General features: G+C 49.7%; 1 long non-coding RNA gene across 3 annotated transcripts in view; it reads left to right on the top strand.

The window, feature by feature from the left end:
* Positions 1-17,234, top strand: part of LOC133277850 (uncharacterized) — a 210,146-nt gene that overhangs the window by 174,987 nt on the left and 17,925 nt on the right. Inside the window, exon 4 of one of the 3 annotated variants that reach the window (XR_009746367.1) lies at positions 11,943-12,429. The exons of the other annotated variants lie outside the window; for them this stretch is intronic. This is a non-coding gene — a long non-coding RNA (uncharacterized LOC133277850). Of the gene's footprint in view, positions 1-11,942; positions 12,430-17,234 lie in introns of those variants that run through there. 3 annotated transcript variants of the gene reach the window in all.

Raw genomic sequence — 17,234 nt, 5'->3', positions numbered from 1 at the left:
GGTAGTCAGGGCACAGAGCCGGGAGGGATGCGGGCGGAAAACCGGAGCGGGAGAGGGGAGGAGAACAGAGGAGGTGATGGCAGTCAGAGAGCCGGGGAAAACAGAGGGATAAGGAAGGGGGAAACTTGGAAGGAAAAGGTTGTGAGCTCTCCCCGTCAGTGTGTGAAATGAAATCATCCCCTGCCATAATCCCCGTGGATGTGCAGTGGGAAATAGTTGCTTGTAACGGGGACTCTGGAGTTGACAGGGTGTCAGAAAGAAAGGATGAATATTGATACAGGTGAGAGTAACTGAAACCATGCAAGGAGGGGGTTTAACACCTGGTTGGGGTGCAGTTGCCTTCCTTGTTGGAGGAGAAGGTCTCATTCAGCAATAGTCCTGCCACAGGTTTAGCTTTGGTGCTTGGTCTCTGTTCACCCAAGTGCACTTGGAAAGTGGGATAGTATTGTATTTGGGGAGGGAAAAACAGAGGGATCAGGCTTGTGAGAGATTTCAGCTGCAAACACTGAAAGAAAATGAGTAGAAAATGCACACATATGGAAGCATCCCTGACTTCTCTACATGGAATGGACTCTCCCAGGTGCTGGGGAAGGAGCAGAAAGCTTGGTGTCCTCTTGTGGAGGTGGTGGGAGCCCTCCTTTGCTGTGCTCGTGCAAGGAAGGTCTGGCCCAGCCCCACAGTGTCCCTGGGAGCTTTGCTCTGCCTTCCTCGGTGCTATCATGATGAGGCCCTGCATCAGCAAAAAGGAAGGCTGGTATCTTCACCGGGGCTGAACCAATTAGCACCTGATTAAGGTCCTAAACGCCTTTGGGCCTTCTGGATAACCCACTCTGATGACATTAAGAGATGATGGGTTGGTGTCAGTAGCTGATATGTTCTCAGCAGCCTCTTTGGGGGTGGAGGGAGGTCTACATCATCCACACAGGACAACAGAGCACTGCTGCAGCACTGCACTTCCACTCACCTCCTCGTGCCACAGCAGCCCTTGCTGCCCTACCTTACGTGTGGCTGGAGCTAAACCTGCCCTCATCCGAGCGGGAGCAGCGGGGTCCTGCAGGATGAGGACCAGGCTTGTCACACCGAGCGCACTGTAATAAAGAGCAGCTCATTTAACAGTGCCAGCAAGGGAAACAATGGGCTGTGAGTGATTTTCCTGTTTTTTGCAGAAACTCCTCTAAGGCCGTGTCCTAGATTTAGCACAGGTTCTGCTAAGGCTGAAAGAGAGAAGTCCCAGATTGTACTGCTGTGCCCAACAGACTGGTTACATCGTGCTTGATGACACTTCAGACCCGTTGTCATGACCCCATATAATCCGGCATCCTGGACCATCTGACACACATTTACACTTAACATTTTGTTAGAGACTCTATAAATGAGATCTCTTTGACCTTCAATCCTTGACTAATTGCTAGTTTCATGTACAAGACTAGCCTAATTTTACGTGATAATTACCTGAAAGTGGCAATACATATGGCATTGCATGTTTGAAATGTCAGAACTGGAGAAATATCAAGTGGCTGGAGTCTTAGGCAAATGGAGAGAGTGAAAGGGTCAGAACAATATACTTTACTGCTCAAATGATGAAGAGAGACTATATATCACTGTAAACCCTAGTAAATAGTATACATCTGTAATAAATCCTGTGCATAATGTTTGTTGAAGGGGGCTGTATCCATGTGCAGTTGAATGCTAAGGCAGCCGTAAAACAAAAAGGGATCTTGAATTTGCAAGTGGTTTAGTTGTTCATTCAACTTGTTCCTTTTCACCAGGGGATACACACTCTGTTGTCAAATAATCCCAGATTTCTCATGTGGCATTGCTACAAACCTGATAACATCCCACCACGGACAGTGCATGGGATGGGTAAAGGGTGAGAAGCAGCAATAGGCTGGAACTGGGGGGCCATTTGGATAAAGCTTTTCATGTTTGGGAGAGTCCCAAGGGAAAAACCACCCTGTTGGGTTTTCCTTGACTGTGGTGAGGAAGCAGGAATGGGATGGGCTGTGGCGAGCATCCCAAAAGCATGCAACCCTTAGATGGGTCCATCTGGTGCTGGATCCCTCCTGCATTGCCCATTTGCTTCGCTGGAAGTATGATTATGCTGCTTGTTTGCTTACCAGGGTGTATCCACCAAACAATGTCACAGCCCATATTTGGATTTAATTAATTGGTTAATAAGATTATAATTAATGAAAAGACATTAAAATCGCGGCGGTAATTAATTCACTGTAAACATTATTGACAATGCTTCCTAAATACTGTAAACTCAGATTTAGAGCCCTGGTTAGCAATGCCGGGTTGCGGGATCACTGTAATTAGAGGTGGAACAGACCTATTGGATTATTGAGCCTATCCTCACAGAGGGGCAGGTTATGTGGCCATATATATATATATATATGTATGCTGTTGGCATTTTTAGCTTATCAGCTTTGTGATACTGCTTTAAATGTGTCGGTGATGCTCCTCTCCAACAGACATTTATATTCAACTTGTGAGAAGCCCATTTTCAGGTTCTCAGACGTCCCCTCCGATTGCGCTTGTCTGAACTGTTGCAGCCCATTTTTAGCCAGGCAATCCTGGTTTGTTTTTTTTTTCCCTGAGGTTTCCTGTCCAGGCTGAGGACAGTGGGATTTAATGTTTCCCAAAATGATGCCCAGCAAATGGGAAGTTGCAGAGCAGGATGCGGTAGGAGGATTCTACCAGAAAGGGTGAAGGGGAACACGGCTTCATCAGCGCCTGCCTCTCTGTGTTTGTCTGGACAAACCTCTGCTATCTGCTGTCCAGCACTGAAACAGGCTGCCCAAGGGAGTTGGGAATGTCCATCCCTGGCAGTGCTCAAGGCCAGGTTGGACGGGGCTTGGAGCAACCTGCTCTGGTAGAAGGTGTCTCTGCCTGTGGTTGTAATTGGGTGAGCTTTAACGTCTCTTCCAACCCAAACCAGTCTGGGACTCTATGATGATTCCAATTGTGTGTTCCCATGCTGTGCAGTCAACACTTATAGGAGCTGGGAAAGGAAAGCACAGGGACACACCACTGCACACCCCCTTCCACCAGCACCTCGTGCTTCCCGCTCTGCTAACAAAGCCCGGTTCGTAGCCAAACAACCAAATTCAAGGTATTTGCTGTGCATCTCCTCCCTGCCATGTCTCCGCCGGGGCTCTGTTTTCTCAGTGTAAAAAGCTAATCCTTTTAGGAACACGGAAATTGGGAAACAGACCCGGTGTCAGCCCAAACGACGTCTCTTCCCAGGTGTTCGTTAAGATTAAGCGCTGCACTTCCCTGTCCTTCCACACAAACTGAGAAGCACTCAGTTTATCAGATAATAAATGGTAAACAGCAGAGTAAACAGGTTGGTGATGACTTTAGTGCAAAAGCTTTAGGGGAGCAAGAAGTATTTGAGCTTCAGCCTCCTGTGGCAGACTTGGCCATGGCTGCGTGCCCCCAGGTTACTCATAGAATCACAGGCTGGTCTGAGTTGGACGGGACCTTAGAGAGCATCCAGTTCCAACTTGGAAGGGACACTTTCCACTAGGCCAGGCTGCTCCAAGCTCCATCCAACCTGGCCTTGGTCATCTTCACTAACTGTAACAGCAGACTAAATCCAGTCTTTCACTCTTCCCTGGGATACGTGGGGTTGCAGGGAGTACATTTGCATGCTGCCTCATTGGTATTCCCAGTGTCTGAGCTGGCTCGTTCAGATCCAGTGCAGAGCTCCATCCCTAGCTGCAGGGTATCCGTACCCAAAAGTGCCGCTGACGTGGGAGCAGCAGGATTTGGCCCTGCGGGAGCTTTGCTGGGTTATTTCCCACCTCCCAGGTTTGCTGGGTAACTATGCTTGGCAGAGCAGGGCCGAGCTCCGTGCAGAGCAGCCCCGGGCTCTTTGCGGACCCCAGGAATGCTGTGACCCATATTTGCCGGATCAGGTAGCTGTGCTCTGCGGAAGTCCTGGTCTCAGGTACAGTGCCTGCAGGCTATCTTCACACCTGCCTGCCCCTAGGAGTGGGCAGAGCAGGGATCCAGCTCAGTGCCTGTACAAGTGTTTGGGCTGAGCTCTCTGTGATGTCTATTTTGCCAAGGCCAGGCAGGCAGAAACATCCTATGGGAGCCCTCTTGGGGCTCTCAACAGTGGTTTTCCATGGGGAAAAGGCAGTGTTAGAACATGTGAGCAACCTGCTCTAGCGGAAGGTGTCCTTGCCTGTGGCAGGGGGTTGGAATTGGATGAGTGTTAAGGTCCCTTCCGACAAAAATGGTTCTATGGTTGTCCTCAAAGGCCAGAGATCCCCTTTCACAGATCTGATGGCAGGGATGTGCTGAGCTTCCCTGGAGCCCCAAGTGATGGTTTATACATACTTTGGGTAGGAACAACTCCCTTTGCAGACGCGTTTTCTCTCCTATGACATCTGTGGGCGCAAGGCACGGGACGTGGTGGGTATCACACTGCTCCCCTCGCTGTGTTTGCCCACAGGAGGTTGCACAGTGCTAGGATGCATTGTGAGCTCAGATGCTGCCTCATGTCAGCTGCCTCTTCTTTTCTACTTAAAGCATGCATCATATTTTGTGCTGACTTAATACAACACGGATAGTTGTACTTTCCAAGTAGCTGGCAACCCTTAATCAATGTTAATTGGCTCTAATTAGCATATGTTAATTAATGATATTTACTACAAATTAAAGGTATGAGTGCTCCCAGAGGGTTTCCTGTTCATCCAATTAGTGCCAATTAGTTGCAATTAACACGTGTAAATGAGATGCCATTGAACCCAAAACAAACAGCACATAGTCTGCTGTACTCGCTTGCAGTTGAACTTGAGCGTGCGGTGGCAAGGGGAGTAGAGAGGGGCTGCAGAGGGTTGTTAAATTACTTCAAGGTCTCTAACATCTATTTAAGCTGGCTCCTTATGTCTTATTTTGCCTCTCACTCCGTGGGAGCAAGTTGAAGGGAAGTTATCTGAGTAAAAGCCCTTGGCAGAGGAAACGGGAGCTGTTTTCTTGTCTTGTTGGACTGTGAAAAGGACACGATGCTCTTAAGAACACTGACATGTTCCTATCTGCACCTAGCCCTGGCTTTGCATGTAGCAGGGGGGATGCACAGCCCCAAAACTGAGCTCCTTCTGCACCCAATGGGACCATGGGGCCCAGGCTAATACCAGTGAGGCACGGCACAAGAGAGCCCATGGCTGCTCCAGAGGACACCCGTCATCTCAACTAGTTCCTCAGTCTTCCCTTGTTATTTTTTCCCAGCCCATCTCCAGCACCAGCATCAAAAGGTGCATTTTCAGCTCCTTTCTTTATCCTGGAGGTAGACACATCCACAAGAGCTTCCTGCCCTGGGCTCCCATTGCACCCGCAGTCTGGCAGGCAGCAGAACAAATTGTCATAATTGTGCTTAATTAAAAAGCATAAATGGATTATCTTCAGGTAAGGATGATTTATTTAACTAATCACTCTGATCACAGAAAATGTATAGTCTGGAGATGGAAATCAGTTGGGGGAAATGGGTAATTCCTTTTCCCATCAGCTCTGAAGTGTTGCAGACTTTCAGCACAAAATGCAGCCCAGAGAGAGGGGCTAAGCCAAGGCATGACCCTTCATCCCAAGGGATGTTTTTGGACATCCTCTCACCCCACATCTCTTGTATTGGAGTTGTTCTTTTCCTTTTAATCCCCATTTTCAACCTCTGTGTTGTCCCATTTTTGCATGGTTTGTGCCCCACCACAAGCTCAGCCCTAAGCATAACCCCTCACCCTACAAATTCAGTGGGGTGGGAGGATAACCCTATATGGATGGAGCCGGCAGTGCTGCGGCAACCATTCCTGCAATGGGGGGGACACAGTTTGGATGCTGAGCCCAGGGCCAGGCACTACAAACACCAAATGAGCATAATTAATTGACCATCTGCTTGAGAAGCCACGTTCTGGGTGGCACTGAAGGATGACTGTCACGTCAGGAGCCCTCGCATGTCTCTGGAAGTTGGGTGCTTTGGATACTGATGTATGGCTCAGACATCCTTAACCCTCCTTCGGGTTTGGAAGGTGGAAGGTGCTTTATGGCGCAAAAGCCTGCAGCCCCTTGTCACCTCCTGGGGCTGGCAAGGAGAAGATCCTAAGGGATTCTAGGAAGGGTCTTTGCAGATCAGCCCTCACCATATAACAATCCCCTTGGTGTGGTTAGGCGTTTGGGGAGTTATTTGCAACCATTACAAAATGAGCTGGGAAATAAGGCACCTGTGGTGTTTCCTGTTATTCCTAAGAAAATTCTCCGTGTGTTTAATAGGTGGTGTTTAATAAAAATGAAAATGAGCTTATCCTGAGCAGGCATGCACGCCAAAAGCTGGCATTTAAATTAGAAATTATGATTTAATAACTTGTCAAGAAACTCACCAATGTAACAGCGTGATAATTATTGAAAGGAGGCCTCAGAGATACTGGAATACCATGATCCGCTGGGAGAACCCAGCTCAGAAATGCCCGGTGATCTCTGCATGGAATGGGGCTGCAAGAAGGCTCCCAAAGGAGTCCTACTCATGAGGTGCCCAGGGGATGATGTACTTTGGGTTTTGCTTGGTTCACTATGGGGTTACACAGGCAAGGGGTATCCAAGGGGTTCTCTGTGGGTGCAAAGGGAGCTGTGGCTAGGGCTGGGCAGGGATGGATCCTGCGGTGGGAAGAGGGGCTCTGGAGCTCCAGGACCTGGAGTTACATGCTTGGTGCAGTATGGAGAGATCATATTGTGAAGCTGGATACCTGCCATGGGTTGGTTGGCAGCAGCAGTGGCACAGCACAGGCACACAGCATCGTGCTGCAGCAGAGCAGGATGGGGGCTGCAGTCACAATGATGCGGTGAGGAGCTTGGCCATGGGGAGCTAAAGCAGAGCCTCCCGGTGCTGGAGGCCGAGCAGACGGCGCGTGTCGGGCGCTGGGGCTGGGGAGGGATGTGACAGACGGGGCTGGAGGCAGCGAGGCTTTGCCCAGGGGAGGTTGGCCATGGCCCAAGGACGCTGTTCTGTGTCCAGCTCTGCTGCTGGTGTCTCCTGCCAGGCGGGAGAGCACGGCTCCACTGCTGAAACCACCACAATGCCGCTTAGACACAGACCAGGCAGGCTGGGCACAGTCTCCTGCTCAAGGAATGTGACAACAAGCACACATTTGTAGTCTTGGGAGGTCGAGGTTGCTCTTCACCCCCCCTTGTCCTCCTCTAAACCCTTGACTGATGCTAGGAAAAATAGCCTTTGGGGAGGCCTTATTGTCCCGTCCCTTAGTTTAAGCAAAATGTTCACATAAGGAGTTTTTAATCTCTACTTTAAATTACAATCGTGACTTTCTGTTGGTTGATGATGGCATCTCACTCTCAGTTGGAAGGCCATTATTTCGGCCATTATTTCTGCTATGATTTACAAAGCAGTTAAAGCGAAAGCTATGTAATAAATAGTGAAGCACTGTAATAGATAATTCCATGTATTTAAATGCCACAGACCCCTTGGCATGATGCTTGGATGGCAGGAGGGCTTCAAAAACCAGGACAAAAGCAACTGGCAGGCTCAGGTTTAGGTTTCTGGCTCAGAAACCAGGAAGCCACATGTCTCGGTACTGGGTGTCCCCATGGGAGCTGATCAGATCCCACAGGCTGGAACAGCTCTGGCTGCCCCCAGCTGAGAGCAGGGAGCTCAAAGCAAGGTTATCCCATTATGGTTCTTATCGCATGATGCCTTAGCATGTAGTAAAAATGGGCTCACCAAAATGAGCATGAGAGACTATATAGTGTTTATAGCCGATTTCTGCCATAAATGAAGGGAGTGGAAGTGGATGCCCCCCAATCCAGATTAACCCATGGCTTCCCCCTGTGCCCTGGGTTTATGGCACCCTGACCATGCCAAGGACCTGGTGCTGTGGCTGGCTCTCAGCAGCACTCCCTCCTTGGTGCAGGTTCATCTCCCTTGCGTTCTTGGCAAAGTGTTTTTTCCTCTGGTCATCCAGCTGTGTTCCCGTGTAAACAGCTGGAACAGGAGTGGGGTCCTTCATAGAGCAAGTTCAACAGGGAAAAACACAGCCTCATCCAGGCGGATGCTGGGGAGGGGAAAGGTTCCCCTTGACTTCAGGAGCTCTTGGGGCAGGGACTCCAAAATAGCCAAATTCTTGTGAATTTGACTGTAAATGGAATCCCTCCCATACGTTCTGATCCCCACTCTGGAACTGCCTGCACAAGTCAGGAGAATTCCATCTGGGCTTTGCAGGGAGGTGGAGGAGAGGCCGTTTGGCAGCTCTCTGCTGGCAGAGGATCAGCTGCAAACTGCTGTAAGTGCAAAGAGCCACACCTGAGGCACAGAAGGAGCCTTGGAACAGGGGATGCCCAGTGGGCCTTTGTAGCCGCTCCCATCTGAGGACCTCAAAGTATTTTATACAGGATTATGCTTTAAAATCACAAACCCCACGTGAAGCAGTTTATTTCTGTTCTGTAACAGGGTGGTAGGGCCATGAGTAGGGATTGTGATGTTCCCGGGATAATAGAGCCCCATGGGGACAAGCAGCCCTCCAAGTGTGTCCATCCCCCCCCAGGCTATTCTCACTCTTGCCAGCTCCAGGGGTCTTAAGGATTATCAATTTAAATGTCGCTGGAAACTAAAGTCTCATAAAAGCTGAGCATGGAAAACATAAAAAACTGGCTTATTTTGGGCACCCTGTAGAATTAAAGCATTTTGATATCTATTTGGAAAGCATCAGAAACAAAAGAGCTTTGGTTATTTCTCCTCACTGCGTCCCTGTTTCTCAGTGGTCCCAATGCCTTGTTCATCCCACTCCTTTCTATCTTACTGTGTGAGTGGCCGTCCCAGAGGAAACTCTTGGGGATGAGTAAAGAGAGGGAAGCAAAAATAACAAACTATGAAAGTGATGGGGAAGAATTGCTCTCCTGTTCCCTCTAAACCCAGCAAATGGCAAAGCAAAACTTTCATACAGACTCTTCCAGTATTTTTCAGTGAAAAATATGTTTCCTTGGAGAAATTCCAGGTCATTCTATGACTAACTAGTGAGTCTGCTTATTATTCCGGCTGGTGCTCCAGGACTTTGGGGTTTTTTTAAGTGGAAACAACTTGAGAGAGAAGAAAAAAACATCTCTTTGACACAAAAATCAAAGAGGTGCTTGAAAGTAATTGGAATGGCTTGGAAAGAGCTGCTTAGTCGATAACTTTGAGTTCTATGCTGCCATATGGGGGTGATGGGGAGACCCAACGTGACCACAAGTCGTGGCCCCATTGGTGTGAGGTGCAGGCAGGGAGGAGCTGCTGCCTGCACGTGGGGCAGGGCCCCCCATGCCCATCCCTCCTGCACCCCCTGAGCACGGTGCAGAGACCCTTGCGAGCCCTCCCATCACTTCCATCCGCTTTGGCACTTGGTTAGATGAGGAGATGGCACCTGGAGAGCGCAGTTATCCGGGCAGCATCCTTGGGAGCCACAGCCCTGGGATGCAAATGATGGTTTCCTCTGGCTGAGATCCCTGCCTAAACCTTGCTGTGGGAGCTGTTCCCTTGCTTAGCTGGGTCTGGCAAGATTAAGATTCATGACTTGTGACATTGTAGGGTCATATCAGCCAGGGTTTTAGACCAAAAGTTCATCTTTTATTCTTTATAGGGGGGAAAAAAACAAGGAAAAAAGCTTTTTGTCTTGTTTTTGCTTTCCTCCTCCTTCAGTCTTTCCCTAAAGAGAAGCAAGGGTACCACACCATCATTATGATGCTGTGTCCCAAGGCCCCACCAAGCCAAGAGGCAGCTCTGCCCGGTGCATCCTGCGGGACGGGATTGCGGCTCTTCCTCCCCCCCATGTCATCTCCTTCATCCCAGCAGTTTGGCTCTGGCTCTGGCCAGGCTGCCACATCTCTCACCTCCCATCCCCATCGAAGGTGGGGCACGGAGAAAGGTTAAATTCAGGTCAGGGCTCCCCAGTCACACGTTTCTGAGCGCATCCCTTGGGAAGCCGCAGGGATCCGCGCTCCGGCGGTGCCCGCGGCTCCGGCCGCTCGCAGTCAAGGTGACAACGGTGGTGGGTGAGTGCAGCCCCCCTCTTCCTGCACCACAGCCCCCCCCCCCAAGCAAACACACAGCTTATGGTGAGCTGGGGGCCAGAGGTGCTGGTAAACAAATGCGCCTTTGAAGAGTGACAATGAAATAAATCACCCGTTACTCCATTGGCACACTTGATAATGCCGTTATCGTCAAGAAGGGGCTGTGGGGAATGCTGGTGAGGGTGCCACAGCAGGGGCTGGGGGTGCTGGGGCTGGGGGGGCTGCATGATTGCCCCTTCCACAGTGGGGTTGTTCTCTGCCCGCCCCGGGGAGTGTCATAACCTAACGCCGATGTTTGCCTTCATAGAGGCATGGAATGGTTTGGGTTGGAAGGGACCTTAAAGCTCCTCCAGCTCCAACCCCTGCCACAGGCAGGGACCCCTTCCACTAGAGCAGCTTGCTCCAAGCCCCTGTGTCCAACCTGGCCTTGAGCACTGCCAGGGATGGGGCAGCCACAGCTTCTCTGGGCGCCCTGTGCCAGCGCCTCAGCACCCTCACAGGGAAGAGCTTCTCAATGTCTAAACCTCCCCTCTGTGAGTTTTTTCCCTGGAATTCAACAGATTTGGGATCAAGGGGGCCTCATCTGAGGCTTTATCCTGGGGCAGGAGGGATTTTTCCTGCTGGGCTTGCCTCTCCATTGCACTGTGTGGTGCTTCCCCTGCCTGGGAGCATGTGGGTCTGTGCCCCAGAGGTGCTTTGGCACCTCAGTCCAGTGTGTTTCAGGCTCATATTTGGCTGAAACTGATGGGTTGGTTGAATTTGCTGCTGTAAATGCATGGACTAGGGCTGAGCTGATAGAAGCTGGGTGTCAGTGTCTCTGAGAGAGGGTGAAACTCTGTTTTCACTAAATCTGCATCAAATCAGGCTTTCACATGATGTGGCTCTGTGTAAATCCCACTCCTGACTGAATCCAAGGAAGTAATCCTTGTTTTAGCTGAATTACATGCATCTGACCACCTCTTTTCACACTGGACTCAACCAAGCTCAAGCTGCCCATGCCCCTCCTTCCCTCCCCTGTGCTCCAAGGTACGGAGTTCCCAGCTTTTCACTGGGCTTGGATGGAGCCAGGAGGATGGAGAAGGGAATGAGGAGAAGGAGGAAGCTCCTTCCTCTACTGAAAGCTTCAGGCCTCATCATGGTGCTCAGGCTTCACTCTGGCTTAACCAAGACTTCTCAGCTACTGGGCACGAAGTGAAGCAGGTGCTTAAAAGCTTGATCCTGAGCTATGGAATTTGGATGTTTTTCCATTAACTTGTGGAGGATCAGGATCTGGCCTCAGGTCCCTGTGGGTTTACGCCGGAGGGCTCCATGCCTGATGGGTCCCGCCCATAACAAAGGCGAAGGCAGAGAAAAGGAAAGGAAAAACACTGGGAAAATGAGGAATTGTGAATGAAGTTGTGCTCGTTCAGCTCCCCCAGATGCCCAGGGCTCCATCACTAATATTAAGCAATCCCTGACAACACTGCTCTGCGTTTTCCCAAAGATTAACCTGGGAAACCAAGCTGGAAATGCATGGAATGCAGAGGAATGGCTCGTGTACCGAGGCCTTTATGGTAAATGTAACAAGGCAAGAGCTCTGCCAAAAAATGAAAGACAATTAAAATGTAGGAAATTGACATTTGGAATGGAGCTGGGATGCGCTGGGAACACCATCACCTGACCGACAAGGGGGGGGACCTGCAGCCCTCTATAAACCCCAATGATACAGGCTAATTTATATGCAGTTATTCACGTGTGCAGTAAATTCCAATTATATTTACAGATGTCTGCTTAACATTTATGGAAAAGGAACCTCAGCATGCCTGAAATATCCTTATAAGGGTTTGGATGGGGCTATCTCTGCCTTTTCTTTAATCTTTTTACCAACACAATTTAATTCTATTTTACAGATTTGAACATAACCCCCTCATCCAGCTGAGCTCTCTGATAGAAGGTTTAGCATCTAATGCACAGATTGGGGTGGTGCACCCGTTTCAGAGGTGTTTTAACTGTATTGGTTTTGTTTTCCTATGAAACTCAGGAGTTGAGTTGCTGTTCTAGACACACACACAAAATAAACAGGAAGAAGCGCAGTAGAAGATGCACAGGTTCCCAGATTGCTTCCTGTTGGAATGATCTTTCTTCTTTGTCTTGGGATTTCTTTATGTAACAGGAATGGTTCATTGCTCATCACACAGGGACATTGTGCCCTTGGCTGCGTGAAGACCCCTCGCACCCATCCTTGGGTTTCCCCATAGAAGGTGTTTCTCACCCTTTTCCTCACTGGACCTGCACATTGCCTCCTCCTCTTTCCGTGTTTTATATCCTGTTGTGTGTTGTTGCTGCTGGTGAGTGTAGTGTTGGTGGGGCTGATCTTGTTGTGTCCCTTGGTCTGGGCTCTAAAGGCAACTGCAGCTTCAGGAGGTAACAGCCTCGTAAGGGGCTGGCCCAGCCTTGCTTCCTTCCCTTCACAAGCTGGGCCTTCAGCAGGGGATTTCACCCAAAGAAAAGGATATTTTCTGCTAATTCCAAACCTGCTGGTTTCACTTTTCTTCCTCTTTCTCTCTAAATTTGGAACACTCGCAATGATCACAGCGTGTTATGTGAGCAGCATCACAGCCACACATCACTGCGGATGTGTTCGTCTGGGGACAGCACGTGTTCAGTTGGGCTCCAGGCACCAGGCACAGCCCTGGCAGGATCCCAGGGTGTCCGAGACAGGGATTTCCACAAGGAAGAGAAGGATCAGGGTGCTTTATTGGTGCCTACATCCACTTCCTTCTCCTCTGGAGAGCAGAGGTGATGCACACTCGCTTCCAGGGCTCTGGACACCAACCCTGCTGTCGTCAATGCCATGGGGTCCCTGAGCACGACTGTGTCTGTCCGTGTCTGGTGATTCATGGTAGGCTGGCACAGCAGCTCGCGGGGGTGGTGCAGACACTGGAGGTGTGGAAAAGCTTTTTCCATGGTCATTTTTAAATCTAAACCAAGTGGGTGTCTTACGTATGAGAGTGCTTGAATTCAAATAGGGGAATGAAAGTGGCATCAGTAGCTGGAAATGGCATTTCCTTCCCGCATGAAGCATCAGCCCTGTAGAATATTAATTGGGGGTTTTAAAAGCTACAGTAGGAAATCATCTTCCAGAGCACACAGAGCCCTAAACCATTCCTCAAACACAGGAGCAATCCGGCAGCACTGGAAGACACTGCATGTTTGCTTGTCCCGCCTGTGGACGGTGGTGGGAAGGGAACCTTTCTGTGGGCTTCCTTGTGCAGGGCTATAATCTCCTGCAGGTATGCAGGGAAGATTTGTTTGGAATTAACATCATCTCAATTCCGTGCAAAGCCATCCGAGGGAGCAGAGATTATGCACAGCGCCCACCCGGCACCCGCAGAGCTCCGCTGGCTCTGCTCTCCCGCTGCATTTCACCTTGTGCACCGACACCACGGTGATGGAGCTGCTGCAAACACCGTGGGCTGACCCGGTTAAGAGAAAGGAAACTCTTTCCTTCCTTCACAAGCTTGGAGCAGCTTCTCTGGTTTCACAAGAGAAGTGACATAAGATTTGGTGGGGGTTTAGGTTAGTCTGAGAGGATGCGGTTGGTCCGGGACTTGGACATCAGTCTAGGGACTCACTGCAAAGCTCAGGTTGGGATGAGGATGAACACCCAAGCTCCTCTGCAGAGGTTAAATGACCCTTTGGGAGGCCCTGGTGCCATTCTTACCTTGGCTGGAAGTGGGCAGGCCGGGGATGAGGGCATGGGTTTTAATATCTAGGGTACAAGGTGGGATGGAGTGTTTGTCCTCATAGTCATCAGCCCAGCAAGCGTTAATGAGACATTTCAGAGAGGGAGAAAAGAAGAAGACCTCTTCTGTTGTTGGAGTAACTCGGTTGATCTGAGAGCGTAGGTGGAATAAATGTGCCAGATTTTAAACATGGACTTCCATTTATTAGCACAACCTTAAGGAAATAGTTTGTACGTCATTAGGAGTGATGTCTTCTCAGCAACCATCATTACTATTAACACATTTATCTAATAGCCGTTTATTCTGGAATCTTACAGGCTTTACAGGTATTAACCGATTACAGCAAGGAAGATTTTATTTCAACAACTGGGAAAATACACATTGGTCGGGAATTCTGCAGAATCAGAGGTTCTGAGTTTGAACATAGAATCACCGAATGGTTTGGGGTGGAATGGTTTCCATTTTCATATGCGCATGGCATGATCTGCAGGTCGGCACAGAATAGATCCCTCAGATCATTGCTTACGGTTTAATTTCACCGTTTACAGGAGAAGCATACTTTGTAAAGCTGTTCACTGGGGTTTGGGGCTGCTCCCCAAATAAGCAACCCTCCATTTGAAACGAGGTTTACTTGTTGTAAGGAGGACAGGCTTCTGTGTCTTTGGGGTTACACTGGTTCAGGGTTGCAGGCTCCAGAGCCACCTTCACCTGTGGATTGAGAGAGGTGATAAGAGCACAGTGGGACCCACCTGATGTGAAGTTCTCATGAGTGACAAGGTATGACAGGCCATGGTGAGGATGGGAGCAGGGAGGTGTCTCCCAGCCACTGATGAGCTGCTCTGGTTACATAGCACCGTGTGTGCATGTGTTTGTGGTGTGAGAGGCTGTGAGGTGTGATGTTAACAGCGTGCTGCCAGGACTTCAACAAAGAACCATGCCTTGGAAGTACCAGACGGGTGAAAGACCAGTTCCAACTGTGGCATAACAAAGCCAGGGGTGGGCAGCCTTTTGCATGACATTTTCGCCACTGCGGAATGATAATGTTGCCATGGGGCTGCGTTTCCAGTGCAGGTGATGCTCTCCAGCGCTTCCAGACCCTGGAGCCTCATCTAAACCTGCTGCAGCCTCCTGAGGGACAGCACAAATAGGGTCTGGAGGAGTTTTAGTTCCCTGTTTACCAGGGAACGCAATAAGGAAAGGAAGTGAGAAGTGATGGAGTCTAAAGGGTGCAGTACCTCCATGTGGGAGTTGGGAGATTTGCTTTGTGCCCATCTCTGTGTGATTCTCAAGAAGCTGATCCCCATCCCACAGGGATCTCCAGGCCCAGCTGGAATATGAGTGACAAAGATGATAAGGAATGGTTGGTTTAGAATAATATGTATATTTTAATGTAAGCTTCTGAGCATGGAGGATTGGCCCTTGGTAACACTGCTGTGTGCCTCTGCCTTGCATGGGGGACTTGTCCTGGAGCATGGCAGAGCATCAGCAGGCAGGGCCCTCCTGGGGATGGAGCTGTATCCCTGCTCCTCCTGGAAAAATTAGCTGAAACTAATGAAATTTCACATTCTAGAACAAAATGGTTTGTTTTCATCTTGAAAACAGCGTAATGATGCACTTCAGAGCACTGGGATTGTGGCTGTGCATGCCATATCCTTGCTGTAGAGTGGAAATAAGTTGTGTGTGTGTACAGCCAAACTTACAGCATCGCTTACTGTACAAAGGGGAGGGAATGGGTTTTAAATGTGCATCTTTTAAATCAAACAAGGTGTTTGGCCACATCTCCTCACTGCAATGCCCCAGTTTCACACCATCTTCTATAGGTGACCCTATAGAAATCCACTGCTCCATTTGCAGCTCAGGTGTCACAAGCAGTGTGTGCTGTGCTGTGCTAACTAGCCCTGTCTGGAGCGTGCTGGTGACCTCTTTAATTGCATGCACACTCACAGCACAGGGGGATAAGCACTTGAGTGAGCCCCTGCCTCTTACCTGGCTCTCACCCACTGGCCCAGGCAGGCAGAATGTGCTGAGCCACAGACACCCAGCATCCAGGAACTCTGTTGGACTCAGGCTGTGTGAGCCCATGTGCCTTGGTCTGTGTGTGTGTGATGAAGCAGGGAGGAAGCAGGACATGCTGGCCAGAGCCTCCATGCCCTGTCAGTAGCCTTAGAATAGAAGTCTATATAAATAGGGGGTGACATAGGATATTATATAGTAATGTGGTATCAAATTGTAGAATCTATATATAGAAGATTAATCAGCAGTGGGGACTAAGCAGATAGATATAAACGCAGCTGGGAGCTCTGGCTTCATTTTCATAGGAGTGAGGGAAGTCCCTGGTGCTGTGGTACCTGGTCCAGGTGATGCTGCTTTATCACCTCAAACCCAGACCTGCTCCTGCATTCAAAGCCAGGTTGGATGAGGCTTGAGGCAACCTGGTCTAGTGGAAAGTGTCCCTGCCCGTGGCAGGGGGCTGGAGCTGGATGAGCTTTAAGTCCCTTCCAACCCAAACTATTCTGTGATCTATGATTCTGTGCTCCACAGCAGGTAGGCAGAGGGCAGTGCTGGTTTCCCCACCACCTCAGGCATATTATCCCTCTGTTTTATTGGGATAGTCCTATTTTTTCTTTTATATCAATTATTTTCCTCAGACACTCTGCATGAGGGTGGTGGCAGACACCCAAAGCTGATGCTCTGCTGATGACAAAACCCCTTTGGCGTTGGGAACCCTTTTCTCCATCAGTTTGCTAAGGATGCAGCAGCCCTTTCTCTGCGCGCATCTGGGAAGCCAGCGACAGTGGTCTGTAGAGAGAAGTCCATGCAGTTACTCCTTTCTAAGCACGAAGATCTATCTGATCCTGCTGGGCAGGAGAGCACTGTCGGCCCTCAGAAATAAGAAAACCAGGGAATGTTCCCGGAGCCAAGTCAGTGGCAGGAGCAGGGAAAAGCTCTGGACACCCTCTTCCCTCTGCCGCTGCACAAGATCCCGTGTACGTGTTAGATGGGTGGCTGAGATTGACTCTCACTCCCAGGGAAGTTCAGCGACTGTGAAATTAGTAAATTACACAGGCCCACAGAACTTGGAAAAACAATATAATCCTGGGGGGACTGAAATAATTAATTTGCTAATCAACTACACCTTGCTTTTTTTAATTTGCAAATAGCACTCGGGTTTGTTTCCCCATTTCAGCCGCCTCAAGAGCAGCGGGATTTCGGGCAGCAAAGGCCAAGGGATGCGGGGCAGAGCTGAACAGTGACCCCAACAAGCACTGGGTGATGCTTTTTTTTTGGGGGGGGGGGGCTCTGGAGGCAAAGGCAAACCCCGGATCCAGGCACTAACTTGCGAGGGAAGAGCCGGTTCCTGGTTTGTCTCCTGGTCTCACTGCGCCCGTTGTTTGCTTTAAATCATTTCAAATGCGGAGGTTGTCAGACAAGACAATTAACATGGGGAAGGGGGAA

Source organism: Pezoporus flaviventris, unplaced genomic scaffold (genome assembly GCF_033815535.1).
Source record: "Pezoporus flaviventris isolate CSIRO_AGI_PZ_B2104156 unplaced genomic scaffold, CSIRO_AGI_Pfla_v1 ptg000063l, whole genome shotgun sequence".
Classification (NCBI taxonomy): Eukaryota; Metazoa; Chordata; class Aves; order Psittaciformes; family Psittacidae; genus Pezoporus; species Pezoporus flaviventris.
This window is presented reverse-complemented; position numbering and strand designations above follow the sequence as displayed.